At 48.5% G+C, this 18,503-nt stretch overlaps 1 long non-coding RNA gene across 2 annotated transcripts; it reads left to right on the top strand.

Moving 5' to 3' along the window:
- Positions 1-5,899: 5,899 nt before the first annotated feature.
- Positions 5,900-16,787, top strand: LOC132652390 (uncharacterized). Of its 2 annotated transcripts, none has more exons than XR_009589907.1 (3): positions 5,900-6,267; positions 13,637-13,847; positions 16,314-16,787. It is a non-coding gene; the product is annotated as an uncharacterized LOC132652390 (long non-coding RNA). The 2 variants fall into 2 exon arrangements; XR_009589906.1 differs by lacking the exon at positions 5,900-6,267 and adding an exon at positions 8,427-11,592.
- Positions 16,788-18,503: the final 1,716 nt, after the last annotated feature.

Genomic DNA, 18,503 nt, shown 5'->3' on the forward strand with positions numbered 1-18,503 from the left:
ACCCTGGGGGAATGGAAGCACTGGGTCCTTGGACCTCTTGCTGGATCTGAGATCAAACTGGAGGGATAGACTGCTCTCCCCATCCCCAGCCTGTTCTCTATCACCACCCCTCCCCATTCCTTGCCTCCCCACCCAGGGAAGGGGGATGGGGGACAGCACATTCTCCCTTGGGGCTTCCTCCCAGCTGGAGGGGAGAGTTAGACAAGGCTCAGTGTTTTAGTGAGATGGTCTTTGCCCACCTGTGAGCCAGCCTTTTGTAGTATTTGACACTTGATGCAGGGAGGGAACCAGAAGCAGAGGGGTGTGAGCATGCTCGTGGGGGCGTATCTGGGTGCACCCTGTATTTATGTCTTGGTGTGCAGCTGCGTGGATGTACCTTTGAGTGACTCAAGCTCCAGGGGCCTCTGTGTCTGTGCGGCTGGCTGTGTTTACAAGGGATAGGCGGCTTCCAACTCTGTGGCCTCACTCCCCTTTTCCCTGGGCTGCTCTCAGCCCTGCAACATTTGTACTAAAAGTTTTAGAGGGTTGCTAGTTGGCCTCCCTGCTTCTCCCCACAGCCTACCTCTGCCAGAGCTTCACTTTCAGAGCTCTGCCTCCAGATGGCTGTCCACTGGTCCCACCCAGTCACAGTTCCATCCCTGCAGTTCTGACTTGTTTGTGGAGCAAACTCAGTTCCTCTTCCTCCTGGTAGCTCTTCCTTACCCAGAGTTTTACCCCAGAAGCTGAACCAGGCAAGGGTGCCACCCAGTGCCCCCACCTTCCCATTCCTCCTCACAGTTCCTAGAGGGAGTTTTGAGACCTGCTTAAGGCCTTGAAAGAAGCCTTAGCCCTGTGCACATAAGCTCCCCTTGAAGTAGCTGCCACATTGTAGGCCCTCAATAAATGTTGAGTGGGTGAATGACAGGTGCTCAATAAATGTGGAATCACTGGCCTCTCAGGCCCATCCTTCTAGGCTCATTGGCCACCATTATATACAGCTGGGGGTGAGGCCCCTATAGAACACTCTACAGTTTGCCACCTGCTTCCCGAAAGCAGACCTGGCTTCTGATTGCCATGGACAAGTGTGCGCATACGTGTGTGTGTGTGTGTGTGTGTGTGTGTGTGTGTGTGTGTGTGTGTAAATGCACATTTGAGTTTGTATGTGTCCATCTCTGTCCCTGACAGTAGGGCCAGTCTGTGAATGAATGTGTGATTCTTCTGCAGTTCAGTATGTCCAGGTTTCTCCTGGGGCTATGTAGGGGCTTCTGGCTGGCCAGGTAAATGGATCCCTGGGAACCCAGACCTCAAATGGGGACTTATTTTCTTTCTCTCACAAGCCAAATTTGCCTCCTATCCACTCCCTCTGAAAAACTGGGTATTTGCCAAAGTAGCCTCTGGCGTCATCCAGTGCCCTTCCCACCCAGGTTTCCCTCAGCTTTCAGGGATAGTGTGACTGAGGGCCACCTCCACATGCCTCAGTGGAACACATCCCCTCTACCCCTTGGCAGTGAACCCACCCGTCCCTCCCCTGAACTTGGACAGGAAGAAAGAAATGCACCTTCTCTTGCTGATTATTTATTTGTTTGGAGAGAGAGAAATGATGTAAAAGTATCTAAAAATCTCTCTATATTTTTAACTGACTCTGGAACCCCCTGTGGGGGAATGTAGGCTCTTCTGGAGGCTGGGGGCTCCATATTCTACCCCTTTCTGCCTCCTGATTAAACAGAAGGGATGACGTTTAATGGGGCAGGAGGGCTGAGATTCCCAAGGAGAATCTGAATTCTCTACCCCATTCAAGTCCCAGAGAGGGAAGAAGGGAGGGGTGGGGCCAGCCAAGAGGTGACCTATTTCCAAACTTGACAATCACCCACACTCCTGGCTCCTGGGTCTTGGGGCAGGGTGAGTCCAAGGGTGTGGCTGTTGATTTGTTTTCATTATTTCTTTCCGTGCTGTACGGTGATGCTTTCTAGTATTCTGCACATTAAGAAGAGACAAAGTCCTCGAGATTCTTACGAGTTTGGTTTGAAAACTCTTTCACTATATTTGTTGTAAAGAGGTTTACTATTAAAAGAAAAAAAAAAAAAGAACATGTTTCTGATACCTCAGCTTGGGTTTTCATTTCTTTGGTGCGGCGAGTAGGGGAAGGCAGACCTGGTATCCCTGACAGAGTGAGTGAGGATCTGGAAGAGGCCATGATGCCAGGCTTCTAAGGCATCTTAAGGCCAGAGGCAGCCGCAGCACTGTGGCTGAAGCCTTGAGAGATCAGTCCCGCAACACAGGAGAAACAAATGTTTCTAGGGTCAGGTCCAGACTTCCGTCGGCACAGTTAAACAGATGGAGCCCACTTTCACAGTGCACCAGTGTCCCTCTGGCTCAGGACCATGCTCTTCCTGGCAGATGCAGCAACTGTGGAAGCTTGACAACACTGCTCTATACCTCGTCTGTCATGTGCTGAAGCAGCAGAATGAGTGAGGGGGGGGTCTTTGTTCAGTGGCAAAGGCTGCCCTACAAATGCTTCCAATGATGCAGTCTCTTGATAGGGCTGTTGTGAGAGGACAGAAGTCAGGTCAGGCAAGGCACAGAATGTCCTCCAGCCTCAGATTTCCATATTGCAAAATACTTAGCATCTGTGTCGGCTTGCCTTTCTCACAAGGTCACTGGATTTCACCTCACTTCTCCCTCAACAGTGGCAAAGAATTGATGTCCTGATCAAGAAAGGGTTAATAGGATATTGTTCTCTAGGCTGGGGCTGTAGCTCAGTTGACAGAGTGCTTTGCCTAGTTCAGTCTCCAGTAACACATAAAAGCAGGCATGGTAGCACACATTCTGGGTATAGGTAGGAAGATCAGAAGTCAAGGCCCTAGGGGCCTCTGAAAGAAAAAGATATCACTGTCCTTCCACAGTGGCCTCCCACTGTCTCTGCCTTGTTCCCACAGAGTGACCAATAAAAAAAGGCAAGTAATGCTATGTGCTTTCAAATGGGAAGGGTGGCTTCTGCTTCTCTTGACTGCTGTATACCAGCCCTGTGGAAAGCCCACACGCCAGGGACCAGTGACCTGCTAGCTGCCATTTGAATGAGGTCATCTCCAGCAGTATAATTCCCTAACTTCTCCAGACATTGCTCCAGGGAGAACCTACAGGTAAGATCCATGCCCGTGGGAAGGACTCTTCTCCACAATGACCTCACAACCCAAATCCTTAGCAAAACCTCTCTGCTCGGTGCATTGCCCCTCCGCTTCCAACTGCCTGCCACCTCTCCCTAGGCTGGGTTAGCCTTCCTGCTGCTCACAAAGCCTTCCTGTTCCCTCTCTCTGGTGTTTTCCCAGGCCCTGTGCAGTTCAGTGGGGTCTTGGGGCTGGTTCTGGCCAATGGACGAATCAGCTGCTGTAACCTGTGTCCCTTCTGGATATTGGGTAGGCCCTGCTTCTCCCTGTCTTGAGCACGTCAGGATGAAGTGGGACGGATTGAAGCAGCGTGGGTGGGGGTGGGGGTGGGAGGGTGGAGAGAGGTCTGATGCCCTCTTCTGGCCTCCGCAGGCAAAACACCCATACACATGAATTTAAAGCAGTCTGGCTTGCTAAGCCACCTCTGGGGAACTTCGTGAACAGAAATGAGACCTGCACTAACTATCCTATACTGGCTAGGGTGGTACCTTTCTCACTCAGTCTTGAAGCTCTGATTGTTTAAAATGCTTGTGGTGTTATACAGAGGTCTCTGGACTCAGCGTGGTCCAGAGTTGTGGTCTAGCTCTGACACTTACTAGATGTCCTATACAACAATGTTAACAGCTGCCTGTTTCCTTTAACTTTTTACCTGTCCTTCTCTTACAGTATCCCCCCCCCCCCATCTTGGCTCGTGATAATCCGACTCCTTCATGGTTCTCCACATAAAGTGCAGAGCCCTTGGCTGGTTCTCAAGAGCCTTTGCAGGCCCCCTTCCAGGCGCAGTCCATGCTGTTCATGGGACACTAGGTGTTTTATACACTAGAAAAAAAAAAAGTAGTAAATCAGTTGGTTCCTACTTATAGCAGGAATATGAGACAAAGAACCAGCAGAAAGTGGGCTTTTGAGATGAGAGGCTAGGCACATCTACCCCAAACTGTCCTGGGAGGCATCTTCGAGGAAGTATTTGAACTGAACTTTTGGTAAAAGCCAAAAAGAACAGTATGTGGAGCTGAAGGGGGAGGCAGAGGCCATTTGAAGGGCCTGCCTTAACAAGATAGGCTTTACTTTGCACATTTTAGGTCATCAAAAGAGTTTAAGAAATGAGTCAGTTAAGCCAGGAGCTGGAGTGACATAGACAGGAGGATGAGAGTTCAAGGGAAGCCTGGGTTTCATAGTAGGACCCTGTCTCAAAGTGAACAAACAAAACTAAAGCAGGCTGGAGATGCATGCTTACAATCCTGGCATTGTAGAGGGTGCAGAGGCAGGAGGATCAGGAGTTCAAGGACATCCTAGACTGCAGAGTAAACTGGAGGGCAGTCTGGTTTACATAAAACTAAGATAAAAGAGGAACACTTTTGTTAGGAAAAAATTGACTAATGCATTTTGGAAGGATTACCGAATCAGAGATGAGGCCAGTCTGTCACAGCTTCTCTCTCTCTCTCTCTCTCTCTCTCTCTCTCTCTCTCTCTCTCTCTCTGTCTTTTTTTTTTTTTTAAGGCCGTTTGAGACAGAGTCTCTCTGCTTAGCCCTGGCTGTCCTGGAACTCACTATGTAGACCAGGATGGCCTCAAATTTACAGAGATCCACCTGCCTCTACTGGGCTTAAAAGCATGTACCATCACGACCGGCTCACATGGATTGAACTTTCCTTTCTACAAACCCTCTTCAGATGAATTCATGTCCTGGATGTATAGAACATGAAATCTGCAAACTGAACATTTACTGGAAATCACAAATTTATGTTTGTGTATGTATGTGTGTTCAGGTGCATGTGAAGGCAAGTTTGATAGTGGGTGTCTTCCTTGTGCTCTCCACAGAACCTGGAGTTTGCCATTTCAACCAGACTGTCTGGCCAACAAGTCCCAGTGGTCCTGTCTCTGCCTCCCCAGTGTGGCATTATAGGCACTCACAACTGTCCCCAGCCTTGCCACAGGGGAGCTGAGCACATGCTGGCTCAGCTCCACAGCCTCTCTCCCCAGGTAATTTTAAATAACATTATTTAATATACATATTGCTGAAGGCTGGACTTTGCTGGTGTACACCTTTACTCCCAGAGGCAGGAAGATCTCTGTGAGTTCAAGGGCAGCCTGGTTGACAGAATGAGTACCAGGACAGCCAGAGATACACAGAGAAACCCTGTTTGGTGGGAAGTGGGGGTGGAGAAGGACTTGGCTGAATATTTGATATTTACAGTGCAGAACCTGTATAGTATTTTTCAGAATTAATATTTGCTGAGCATGCTGCTTCACATAAATCTATAGTACAAAATGGCAGATGTAGCCTGGTTACAGGCAATTGTGTGCTGTCTGGCATAGATGCTGGACACTGATCCTCAGAGCAGCAAACATTTTTAATCTGACACCTCCTAGCCTCCTCAGGCCACGAGTGTGTACATACACAACAGGATTATTTTTAATACTCCCAAGTGACTGAACCTTCTGAACTGGTGATAATAAGCTAATTACAAGAGAAGTTAAAGTATATAAATGCAGGTTTCTTGTGGCAGCCGGGGAGGGAGGGAGGGAGGGAGGGAGGGAGGGAGGGAGAAAAGCGGGTGTAGAGAAAAAAAAAGAGAGAGATGCAGAAAGACAGATGAGAGCAAGGTGCTGGGGGGCGGGGCGGGGAGTGGAGCCAGAATGTCGACTATATATTGAGGAAGGGGATTTCAGGGTAGAGGGTGGGGCATGCCGGCCGCTCCCTGCGGCAGGTAGGGACTACAGGATGTCCGAAACCAAACACCAAGTTGTACTTTTTGCCACTTCTCTCCTTTTTAGCTGAAGGACAAGCTCCCTAAGTACTGCCATATAAAATGGGACTAGGGTCTGGGTTTCTTGGACGCAGCCATCAAGGTCAGTGATTCTTAGGAGGCGAGGACGGTCGGTGGGGTCTGATTGTTCCTGCCTCGGAAGCAGCTAGCACAGTTATGTTGTGACTCTCCCTTAAGTCCCGCGGACTAACTTCTCCAGCCTTAAGGCTGTGTGAGAACTTGTTTAAGGAACAGATGTGGAAGGGACGCAGACGATCCCACCTCAGGCTCCGTGCGGACTGGAATGTTTGCAGCCTGAACGAGAGCAAAGCCATCCTCCTGTCCTATTTCACGGAGAGGCCCGCGGCGTAGCCCACGGTAGGCGTGCAGCAGTCGGCTCCGGTGGGCCAGATCTAACCCCTAATTAGCCCCCTGTTAGCGCAGCCCACGCTCGGGCCTGTCGGGTCTCGGGCAGCGTCTCCGCCCTCACCCTTCCTATTTAGGACATGGGCTGCCACGTGCCCAAAGCACGCCGGGCGCCGCTGGGGAGGGCGGGACTAGCGGGGCGGCGGGTCACGCGCCCGCCGGGACGGCCCCGCCCCGGGGCGGACGGAGAAGCACTTCCGGGTGCCGAATCCAGCCTCCGTCCGAAGGCGGAAAGGGAGGCGGAGGAGGCAGGCCGTCGCCTGGCACGCTCGCCCCCAGGAGCGTCGCTGAGCGCCCGGCCGCCGCCGCCGGGCCTCACGGGGGCAGAACGCGCCGCCCGGCGGCTCGCAGCACCCCGCCGCGCGCGAAACAAAGGCCCCGGTCACGCCCTGTGCCGCCTGCCGTTCGCTGGCCAGTGGGTGCCCGGCTCCGCCCACCGGCCACCCGGCTCCGCCCACCGGCCAGCCGCTGCCGCACACGACGCGTGCGCGCTCTCAAGACCAACCAGTCGCCTTCGGCTGGCTCGCTTCAGGGAGGTGCGCATGCGTAAGCGCCACCGTCGCCTTCCTGCTCCAAGCGAGAGTTAGCGCCCTCAGCGCCCTCGGTGCTCTCGGCAGTTTTCCTGAGATTGACAGCACCGCGTAAAATCTGTCACTGCCCGGGCGTTTCAGACGGAGCATCCGACAGTCGAATGCAAGGGTTTGTCGTTGTCAAAACTGTTGTTACCTGCAGAGTTCATGCCGAAGAACTGCTCGATTGAGTTACTAAAAAAAATAAAAAATCGAGGGGCTGGGGATGTAATGGTATCCTACTCCCCTAACATACACAGAGCCTGAGGTTCGATCTGGGATTCCATAAACCAGATAATAATAATTATATATATATATATATATATATATATATATATATCAGATAATAGTGGCTCATACCTGTAATCCCGGCACTTGGGAGGTGGAGTGAGGATTCTAGGCTATTCCGCAATATATGCGACTCTTATCTTAGAAAAAAACAAAAACAAAACAAACCCAGGCACAGTGGCGCACGCTTGTAATCCCGCTTGGAAGACAGGGGCAGAGGTACCTCTATGAGTTCAAGGCCAGCCTGCTCTACAGAGTCCAGGACAGCCAAGGTTACACAGAGAAATCCTGTCTCAAAAAACAAACAAAAATAAAAAAGCCACAGGCGATTTTGTGTTGGGCAGTATTCACAGGTATCCTCCATCTTAATGGGCCACAAGTTGGACACACCTGGCTATATTTTCCTGTCTTCTGGCAGTAAGATTATAGTGCACATAGCCGGACAGCTACTGGCCTGAATCCATGCGGAAACCCTGTTACAGTGCAAGAATATTGATCTGGAAAGAACGTTTCACGGCCTGTCTTATATCCTTTCTCTCAAGAGGTCCTCACTCTCCACTGGAGTGGAGGGGTAGTTTAGCTTAGTGGCAGAGCACTTGCTTAGTGGGAGTTCTATTCCCAGATTACAATGACCAACAAAAACCGTGTAGAGGTGGATAACCAGGTCACACGTTTAGGATTAGGATGTTGGAGCCCCCAAAACATTGTCAAGGTAAAGCAGCCTAGAGCCCCGGCTCCCTCCTAGCGTTACTGTTGGGACTCCCAGCTCGCAGACACCTGTGACTCTTAAAGGAAGAGCGCAGGCACAGTGGCAGTGAAAACACTGGGAAGATGACTGTGCACATGGTCTTAGAAGCATGCTTGAAGGGACTGAGGATAGAGAATGCACATGCTGTAACTGGAAGGTCAAGCTCAGTGAGCTGGGAAAGCCCAGGACACTGCAAGCACCGGAAACCAGCCCTTGGAGGTCTAAGGGAAGCATTGGAGGAGCACAGGAATGACAAACATGGCATGTGTTGATAGTTAACCTGGAGAGACATGGAGGCTTTAATGGAAAAGGACACGAGTGGAGTGGATGCTACTGGCAATGTCCTATTTACCAGGCTAAATGCCGGGTTTCTGGCTAACTCATTCTGTATGAATGAAGTATAATTTAAAGGGTGGTGGTGCAGTGGGCTTAGTGACCAAAACTGCTTGGGTAACTAAGGGCCGTAAATTCAAGGCTGGCCTGGACTGCAAGGTAAGTTCAAGGCCAGTGTTCTAGTTTGCTCTCTACAGTTGTGGTAAAATTTCTAACCAAAGCAGCTTGGGAAGGAGTGGGTTTATTTCAGCTTACAAGTTAACTCCATCATCAAAAGAAGCTGGGATAGGAATTAAAGGCAGGAACCTAGACACAGGAACTAAAGTGAAAACCATGGAGAAACACTGCTTAGCAGCTTGATCCCTGACTCACCGTCAGCTGCTGTTACACATAGTAGTTCTAAAGACTTGAAGGCTGGAGAGATGGGGGCTGGAGAGACAGCTCAGTGGTTAGGAGCATTGTTCTCTCAGGGGACCTGGGTTCAGTTCCCAGCGTCTGCATGGTGGCTCACAACTAACCCGACTCCACTTCTAGGAGGCCTGACACCTTTTTTTGACCTCTGTGGGCAGCAGGCACAGAATTAGCACACAGACATATAATGCAGGCAGAAACTCAAACACACAAAATAGATAAATCAAAAGAGATTTATTTAGTTTGTGTGTACCACTTATGTACAGGTGTGCATGGAGGCTGGAAGATGGCACTGGACTCCCTGGAGCTGATGGTATAGGCACTTGTGAGCCACCGGATAGGAGTGCTAGGGTTCTCCCCCAGGGGTCCTCTAAGAGAGCAGTAAGTGCTTTAACTGAGTCGTTTCTCCAGCCCTAACTACTTTTCTTTAATTTAAAAATTATAACTTACCTAGTTAATATGTCTGTTTATTGTGGTGCTGGGAATTAAAACTCATAGCCTCATCCATGCTAGATAAGGATTCTACTATTTAGCTACATCCCCAGCCCCCAGCTCCCTTTTCCATATAGCCCAGGCCAACCTGCCTAGTGGTGATATCACCTACAGTGACCTGAGCCTTCCGGTATCAATTAGCAAAGAAGAAAATACCCCATATGCCACAGGCGGGTCTGATGGAGGCAATTCTTCAGTGGAGGATCCCTCTTCCCAGGTGTGTGGAGTTGGCAACAAAGGTTAGCCATCACAGCCAGACCGAGACTTTATCAAGACCCTATCTCAAAGGCTCACAACGAGCCAGACAAGGTGGTACACACCTGTGCTATCAGCAGGAAACAGTCCAAGGCCAGTAAGGGCCACATAGCAAGTCTTCCTTTAGAGGAAGAAGAGGTTAAGAGCACTGGCTGTTCTGGAGTATCAGGTTCAATTCCCAGCACACACATGGTGGTTCGAAGCCATCTGTAACTCGGTCCCAGAGGCTTGACACCTTTTTCCGACCTCTTAGGCACTGGGCATGCACATGGTGCATAGATATGCAGGCAGAACATCTGTACACATAAAATTAGAAGAAGAAGAGTGGGAGGGTGATAGAATGCCCAGCAGGTGTCAGCCCCGTATCCAGTTGTCTAATATTTCAATATACAGCAAATTAGGAGCCAGAGAAAATTTTAAGTAAATAAGTGGTAAAACAAATAGTGCAAAATGTTCAGGGTAAAATCTGGTGCTGATCTCTCCACCCTTGAAACCTCACGCTGTACGATGTTTATAAAAGTTCTCAGGACTCTGCTGGTGTGGCCAAGTGGTAGAGAGGTTGTCAAGCATGCAGAATTCTGGAGTTCCTCCCCAGGAGGGGGAGAAAGGAGGCAGTGGCAGGAGCGCGAGTGTTTAATTAAAGGTGAGAAGAGCCTTGCATATACTGCCTATAAAGCCAGGTGTTGTGTCAGGAGGGCCTCACAGACAAAGATCTTTTTAGATTTAGTTTTAAATTTTATTTTATGTGCATTAGCGTGAAGGTGTCAGATCCCTTGGAACTGGAGTTACAAACAGTTGTGAGCTGCCGTGTGGGTGCTGGAAATTGAACCTGGGTCCTTTGAAAGAGCAGATGGTGCCCTTAACCACTGAGCCATCTCTCCAGCCCCAATTAGATTTATTTTACTATGTGTATGAATGTTTTTCCTGAACGTGTATGTGCCTGGTGTCCATGGAGGTCCTAAGAGAGTGTTGGATCCCCTGGAACTGGAGTTGGGATGGTTGTGAGCCACTGTGTGGGTGCTGGGTTTGAAACCCAGGTCCTTGGAACTGGAGAGATGGCTCAGAGGTTAAGAGCACTGACTGCTCTTCTAAAGGTCCTGAGTTCAATTCCCAGCAACCACATGGTGGCTCACAACCACCTATTGTGAGATCTGGTGCCCTCTTCTGGAATGCAGGCATACATGCAGGCAGAACACTGTATACATAATAAATAAATAAATCTTTTAAAAAGGTCAATGTGTCCTACCGAGCAAGTTTCAGGACAGCCAGGCTACTCACAGAAAAGTGCTGGGGGAGGGGCACAGGAGAGGTTGTTGGACCAAAAGCTCTCTTTGCCCTTGTGGGTGAGGGTACAAACACTGTTGCTTTCCGGCGTCTTCTCTTGTACACTGTGTAGCTGGCACACACTGGCCCACAGGAAGTACTGCTCTTTTGGAAACAGGTCTGTACTTTGGCTGCTTTCTCTTTACTCCTTTTCAGGGTAGTGTCGTCAGCTCTTCGGAGTGAAGCAATCCTTGAATTCCAGTGGCTCACTGTCCGTCCATCGTCTACAACCTGAATCCCCTTCCAGAGCTTAACACCTGTGTGTGTAGCCACTGTAGGATTGTGTCCAAGCTGTAGTTTCACAGCCTGTAGTTAACAGGAACTCAAGTAGCTTTAGCATTGAATACATCAATTCCTCCTAATGTTTTGTTATAGCTAAAGGTCACACTACTTTCTTAGATGCTCAAATCATGTCTGTGTCTCTTTGCAAACGCGAGTGTGCACAGACGTGTGCATGTCGGTAGGCAGGCATTTCAAAGACCAGGGACAGAAGCAGTGAGACAGAGCAGTTGAAGACATTTGCTGTGCCAGCCTGACAATCCAGTCTTGATTCCTGGAACCCATGTAAAGGTGGAACAGAGAAAACTCAGTCCAGACCTACACACATGCAAGCTCTCTCTCGCGCTCTCTCTCTCTCTCTCTCTCACTCACACACACACACGCACACACACGAACAGCAGATATTTCCGTGGTTAAGAACACTAGCTGCTTTTGCAGAGGACCCAGGGATCCAGGTTTGGTTCCAAGCACATACATCAAGCAATTGACAACAGCCGCTAAACTCCAGCTCAGTGTCACAGAATCTTAATGATCTCCTCGGGCACTAAATTCATGATGTGCAGTCAGGCACATGTGATGGTAAGTTTAAAGCAGCAGTAGCAAACATCTTTTGTGCATTCCTTTTCACTTCCTAAGGTCATTTATTTTGTCACAATAAGCACTTTTCTACATATCCTTTAAAAACATTTAATTTTATAGGTATGAGTGTTTTGTCTGCACGGTGCTTGTAAACTACATGAGTGTCATATGCCCACAGAAGCCAGAGGGGAGCACTGGATCCCCTCGGACTCAAGTTATCCATGGAAGTGCTAGGAATTGAACCCAGGTCCTCTGCAAAAGCAGCTAGTGTTCCTAACCACTGAACCTTCTCTCCACAACCCTCTTTTTATTTGGAATGTTCTCTATAAATCTGTCCATCCCCTACCCATCTACTGTAGCTCCTTAGGTCAGCTTCACTGTCATTTTGCATGAAAATTACTAAACTTAATTATCAATAAGATTTCCACTTAAAGCATAGTTGTTGTTTTTTTCTTCTCAGTTATGTGACTTTTGCTTTTCTTTCTTTTTTTTTTTTTCCCCATTTCCTTTTCCCTTTTTATCTTTTTTGAGCTATGGTCTCTCTATATAGCCCTTGCTATGTAGATGAGATTGGCTTCAGACTCAGAGTTCAACTCTGTTTCTGCCTCCCTGAGTGCTGGGATTATATTCAGTTATATTTATTGAATATACTAGCTATATACAAAAGTCTAAGGGATTTTTCTGAAAAGCAATAACCAGCTGCTACTCAGATGCATTCATAGCACACACACACACACACACACACACACACACACACACACACGCTGTTGAGGCAGCCATGCTGAAACTGAAAAGATGTTAAAGTGTGGTTTTAAGCATCATTCTTTCTTTATGTGGTAGATCAGATCGTACCTACAAACCCAATGCTTGGGAAACTGAAGCAGAGTTGTGAGTTTAAGGCAAGTCCGGGCCTAAGAGTGAGACAATCTCTGAAAACAAAACAAGGTTTTGGAGAGATGACTTCGTACTTACTGTTCTTGCAGAGAACCCAAATTCAGTTCCCAGCACCCATGTTGGACAGTTCACAACCTCCTGTAACTCTAGTTCTAGGACATTTAACATCCTTTTGTGGCCTCTGTAGGCACTGAACTCACATGAGTGTGTACTTGTGTACACACACACACACACACACACACAGGAAAGAAAGAATGCTAAATGAACATCACTCCTTGTTAATAAAAGTCTGTCTTAGTTACTCTTCTATTGCTCTGAAGAAACACCATGACCAAGGCAGCTCATAAAAGAAAGCATTTAGGGGGCTGGAGAGATGGTCCAGTGATTAAGATCACTGACTACTCTTCTAGCAGACCTGGGTTCGATTCCCAATTTCCACATGGCAGCTTACAACTATTTGAAACTCCAAGAACTGACACTCTCACACACAGACATACAAGCAGGCAAAACACCAATACACATAAAATAAAAATAAAGAAGAAAGAGAAAGCATTTAATTGAGGACTGACCTTCCGTTTCAGAGGGTTAGTCTATGACCATCATGGTGGAAGCATGCTGGCAGACAGGCACTAGAACAGCAGCTGAGAACTTATATCCTGATCTTCAGATAGGAGACAGTAAAAGAGAGAGACAAAGACAAAGCCATGCCGACTGAGGCTATTGTGGGCTTATGAAATCTCAAAGCCCACCCTCACTGACATACCTGCTCCAAGAAGGCCACGCCTCCTAATCCTTCCTAACCAGTTCCACAAACTGGAGATCAAACGTATGAACCAACGGGGGCCACCCTCATTCAAAGCCTCACAACATTCAAAGCATTAAATGGCCCTTGTTGAGGAAAGTGGTTCTAACACCCAGAGTGCTCCAGTCTTACGTCCTGACATTAGAAGGTGGTAAATGTCAGCCCCTGGCTTCAGTGTAGCTCAGTGGTGAGTGGCATGCCCAAAGCCCTGAGGTCAGTTCCAGTCCCAAAGAGAAAACATTCAGCCATACATCCTACATCGTCTTTATGAATCTTGAGGCCATTTAGCTGAAAATGTTTGTCTTTACTAGCCCTGTCCTCTGTTCTTGACACTGCTTCCTCTCTAAGGCACTTCTCTGCCGTCTCCCGCTGTCAGACGATCTGTTGAAATCCTACCTGCAAAGACAGATGAGGAGAAGGCTTAGTTGGCGAAGACACTACCATGCCTGGCAACCTAAGTTCCGTCCCTGGAGCTCACGTGGTGAAAGGGGGAGCTGGCTGCCTCACGTTGACGTCTACAGGCATGACGCGGCAGCATGTGGACGTGTGCGCACACACAGTAAGTAAATAAACATGCTGTTTTGTTGTTGAGGCAGGGTCTCACTATGTAGCTGTGGCTAACCCAGAACTGTGTAGACCAGGATGACCTTGAACTCAACAAGGTCCACTTGCCTCTTCCTTCCGGATTCTGGGATTAAAGGCAGAATTAAAGGTGTGTACCACCACACATGGATACTAATGTTATAATTTAAAAAAATTTTTCTTTGCTGTTTGCCTGCATGTATATGTGTGCACTGCATAAATGCAATGCCCACAAAAGCAAGAAGAGGATGCCTTGTTCCCTGGAACTGGAGTCACAGATGGTCGTAAGCCACGTGTCGGTGCTGGGAACCAAACCCAGGTCCTCTGCAAGACTGCTCTTAATTGATGAGCTGTCTCACCAGGCCCGTTATTTAAAGCAAACAAACAGAGGGCTGGAGAGATGGCTCAGAGGTTAAGAGCACTGGCTGCCCTTTCAGAGGTCCTGATTTAAAGTCTCAACAGCCACATGGTGGCTCACAGCCATCTATAGTGAGATCTGGTGCCCTCTTCTGGCCTGCAGGTGCACATGCAGACAGAACATTATATATAATAAATAAATAAATCATCAAAGATAAAGCAAACAAACAAATAAACAAAGGTTAAGGAAAGCAATCCTACCCGTGCAAAGTCCAGTTCAGATGCCCCACCCCCCATGAACTCACCCGTTAAAGCCCCTCAGTGCTTCTACCTCTTTTACCATATCTTGATTTTTTTTTTTTTTTCTAATTTCTGGGCTACTTTGTTAAATGTTTGTCTTTCTCTGTGGTCTTCTACCTTCTCAGAGGACAGGGACTACTTCTTAGCTATATTTGAACAAAGAAAATTCTCAGTACCCACAGCTTGCTGGTGGGGATCTGGGGCACATCCCATGACTAACGCGCAAAGGGTCCTAGACGCAAACCCAGCAGAACACAAAATAAAACGTGTCCATGTGTGAGCTCTACCTCTTAGCATGACAGATTTTGATTAGTCATGGAAAGATTGGCCAGTTCTCATTAATCTGTTACCATCTGCATTTGGGCTCCAGAAGGTGAGCTGTGGCACTATGCCTCTAAATGAAATTACCCTGATGGAGGTGGTGAAATATCTCAGAGACACTCCTGAAAAAAGAGGTGATTTTCCTCCCGGACCCTGATGTTAATCACTCTTCTCTCTCTCCCTCCCCCCTTTCTCTCTCTGTATTTTAAGATTTATTTCTTTATCATGTTTACAATGCTCTATGTGAACACCTGCATGCCGGAAGAGGGCGCCAGATCTCATTATAGATGGTTGTGAGCCACCACGTGGTTGCTGGGAATTGAACTCAGGACCTCTGGAAGAGCAGCCAGTGCTCTTAACGACTGAGCCATCTCTCCAGCCCTTGCCTGTGTTTTTAAATTTTAATTTTACCAGGTAAAATTTACTAAATTTTACTACTAATTTTATACTAATTTAATACTTAAATTAAACTACTAATTTAATACTTAAAATTTTATGCATGTTTTATCTGCATATATGTTTGTGCTTCCCCTGTGTGCCTAGTGCTTGTGAAGCCCTGAAAAGGGTGTCAGATACACTGGAATTAGAGTTAGAGGCAGTTGTGGGTAGTGCCATGTGGGTGCTGGAAATCAATCCTGGGTCTTCTGGGAGAGCAGCCAATGCTCTTATCCACTGAGCCATCACTCCGGTCTCTCATTCTTGACTATCTTAACCCAGTCATCTTTCTTCTGAGTCCCTGGAGAAAAGCCCTAGCTCCCAATGGCTTTCTGTAGTTCTTCACAGCATGCTTGACCTCTTAGAGTCTACAGGGGTTTAAAGAGCAGAAAGAAGGAAATTTGAAACAGATAAAGCTGTTAGAGGAAGCAAGCCCAGTAAGCCAAGGAGTTTAAAAACGCTTAGGAGGTGCAGTAGCAGGAAGTGAGTTCTGTTTTCTTTCCCCTCAGTCCCGGTGTGTCTGCCTTGCTAGAAGCCCATGCTGGTACAGATTCAAGGGCAGCTTCTCAGTCTCTGCCTCACCAGGCTCACACCCCACAACCCCCCCCCCCTTTCCCAGAGGATATCACTGTAGTCTCGGCCACCAGGAGGAGCATGTGTGTCACTGAAGGCAGCTCAACTGTCTGATGAGAAAAAGCCGGCCTCCGTTTTCTGGACACCTCCTGTCCCTCCAGAGAGGACAGCTTGTGATGACACCACTGGCATCTTTCTGTTCTGTCTGCACCTGCACACACTACGGTCCCACCAGCACGGAGAGCTCTAGCTCTGGGTTTAGCCCACAAGGCCAGGGGTGGCGACTTCCCTGCTTTGCCTATGAAAGGTTCCTTCCATGTGAGGCTTCCGTAGGGAGTATAAAATGAGAGACGTGATTAAGCCCGGGGCTCTGGGCCACACCTCTACTTCAGCATTTAGCAAGCTAAGGTGGGATTGCCAAGAGCTTAAGGCAGTTTGGTTCTCTCATTACTTCCAGGTCAGTCTGGACTGCGGAATGAGAGCCTGTCTGAAAATGGCAGACAAACAACAATAAAGAAATGGCTAGATACCAGATTAAAGAAAAGCACTTTGTGAAGTAGGAAGTACCAAACACATTAGACCCGTGGGGCCTTGCCCTGCATCCTCCCTCCTGCTTGCTCTCTTCTCAGTGGACACTGACGTCCAGAAGCCTGAGCCTTGGGCCAGAAGGGATCTCAGAGAACCTTGTCTCTGTGTTTCTGCAAACAAGAAGAAGTGAGCGGGGACCACAGCAGAAGGGATCAGGACCTTCTCTGGACCCTCTCTACGCACAGAGCTATCAAGGACTGCCAGACAGCAGGCATATACAGAAACATCTGGAGCCATGGAATACCCCACCTGACCAAAATTTGCTTTCTTTCTTCTTTTCTGAACGGTTGAGTGAATTGATAAATAAAATAATGAAGTGGGCATGACAGCATATGCCTATAACCCCAATACTTAGCAGGAGGAGGCAGAGAGGCGGGGATTCATGGGCATCGCTAACTAAAAAGTAAGTTCTAGGACCTATACGAGAGTTCTCTCAAAAATTAGTACCTTAAGCGTGAGGGGGCAAGTGAGTGAATATGTATGTGGTATAGAAACGCGAGTCCCTCCCCGGGAACGCGGTTTCAGTGTTCGTACACTAGGTGGCAGCAGGGAGCAGCACAAGAGGAAACCAAGGCCTCTCCCGGGCTGGTCCGGGGAAGCCGAGGAGGAGCCTCGTTGGTGCTCTCTCGACTTTGAGTTCCTTCCCACAGGGGTCTCTTACTCCTCTCCGGTGGTAGGACGTTATGGCCAGCAGGAGTGAGAAAAGCCTAGCGGAGCCAAATACCTAGGAGTTCTTCTCAGAATCCTTGAAATTAAAGTCCAATCTATGCTGATGGGGCAGAATGAGCACCAGGAGTTTTAAAAATCAAACGGTGGCTCCCTGGGGAGTGTGTCCTTGACAACCCTGCCTCAGGGCAGGCATCTTGAGGCCTCTCTAGTTTGTAGCCACCTTTGCCTTCTCTGTCCACACAGCGCTGCCCACCACTTCATGTCTATGAGCTCTGGGAAACAGGCGAAGTCACCCCCTTCCTGCCCCAGCCAGCCAGCCAGCCAGCCAGCCAATATACACGTTTATAAGGCACCCGCCATGTGCTCAGCCCTGCATTAGCCACTCCACAGAGGAATGAACCGAGGGAGCATAATGCCTGCCTGCACACTACACACAGAACCGTGTTTTTGGTTACCGACCCCGAACAGAAATTCCTTCTTCATACCTTAAGTGGCCATTTATGGTCTTTTCTGGTGGTTTCCATGGCTTTTGTTTGTTTTGATGTTTTTTGAGATAGAGTCTCATATAGCCCTAGGCTGGCCTTTGAGGATGTCTGTCTTAGTCACTGTTCTATTGCTATGACTGAGGCAACTCTCACCAAAGAAGCCATTTAACTTGGGGCTTGCTTACCGTTTTTACCACCACAATATCCTAATCTGCTTTCTACTGCTTTGCTAAACACCATGCCTGAAAGCAACTAGGGGAGAAAAGGGTTTATTTGGCTTACACATCCCAATCACAATCTGTCACTGAAAGAAATCAGAACAGGAACGCAGAGTAGAAATCTGGAGGCAGGAACTGAAGCCGAGGCCACAGAGAAATGCCGCTTACTGGCTTGCTCCCCGTGGCTTGCTCAGTTTGCCCTCTTCCACGTCCCAGGACCACCTGCCTGGGGTGGCATGGCCCACAGTGGGTTAGAGCCCCCCACATCGCTCTTCCTTCAAGGTAAGGCCCCACAGACTTATCTCCGGGCCAGTCTGATGAAGGCATTTTCTCAATTGAGGTTCCCTCCTCCCAGATGACCTGATTGACAAACAAACAAAAAGCCAGCACAGAGGATAACTCTGAACCTGTGTCCTTCTTGCCTTCGCTGTCCAGTGCAGGGACCCCAGAAGTGCACCACGAGGCTTGCATGTTGTTCTGCATGCCCTGCCCCGCCCTACCTCCTTCCCGTTCCTAGTCACAGAGTCTTCTGCACTATTAACAAGTCTGACCCTCTTCTGCCTGGGCAGCCATCTAAAGGCAGACAGCAGATGTCTAGAACTTCCTCACAAATCTTCACCTGTTCCAAGAGTAATTTGAAGTATTCCTCCCATATGCCAGGTACTTTGTAAGGTCACACCATCTCAT

The sequence above is a fragment of the Meriones unguiculatus genome, chromosome 2 (genome assembly GCF_030254825.1).
Source record: "Meriones unguiculatus strain TT.TT164.6M chromosome 2, Bangor_MerUng_6.1, whole genome shotgun sequence".
Classification (NCBI taxonomy): Eukaryota; Metazoa; Chordata; class Mammalia; order Rodentia; family Muridae; genus Meriones; species Meriones unguiculatus.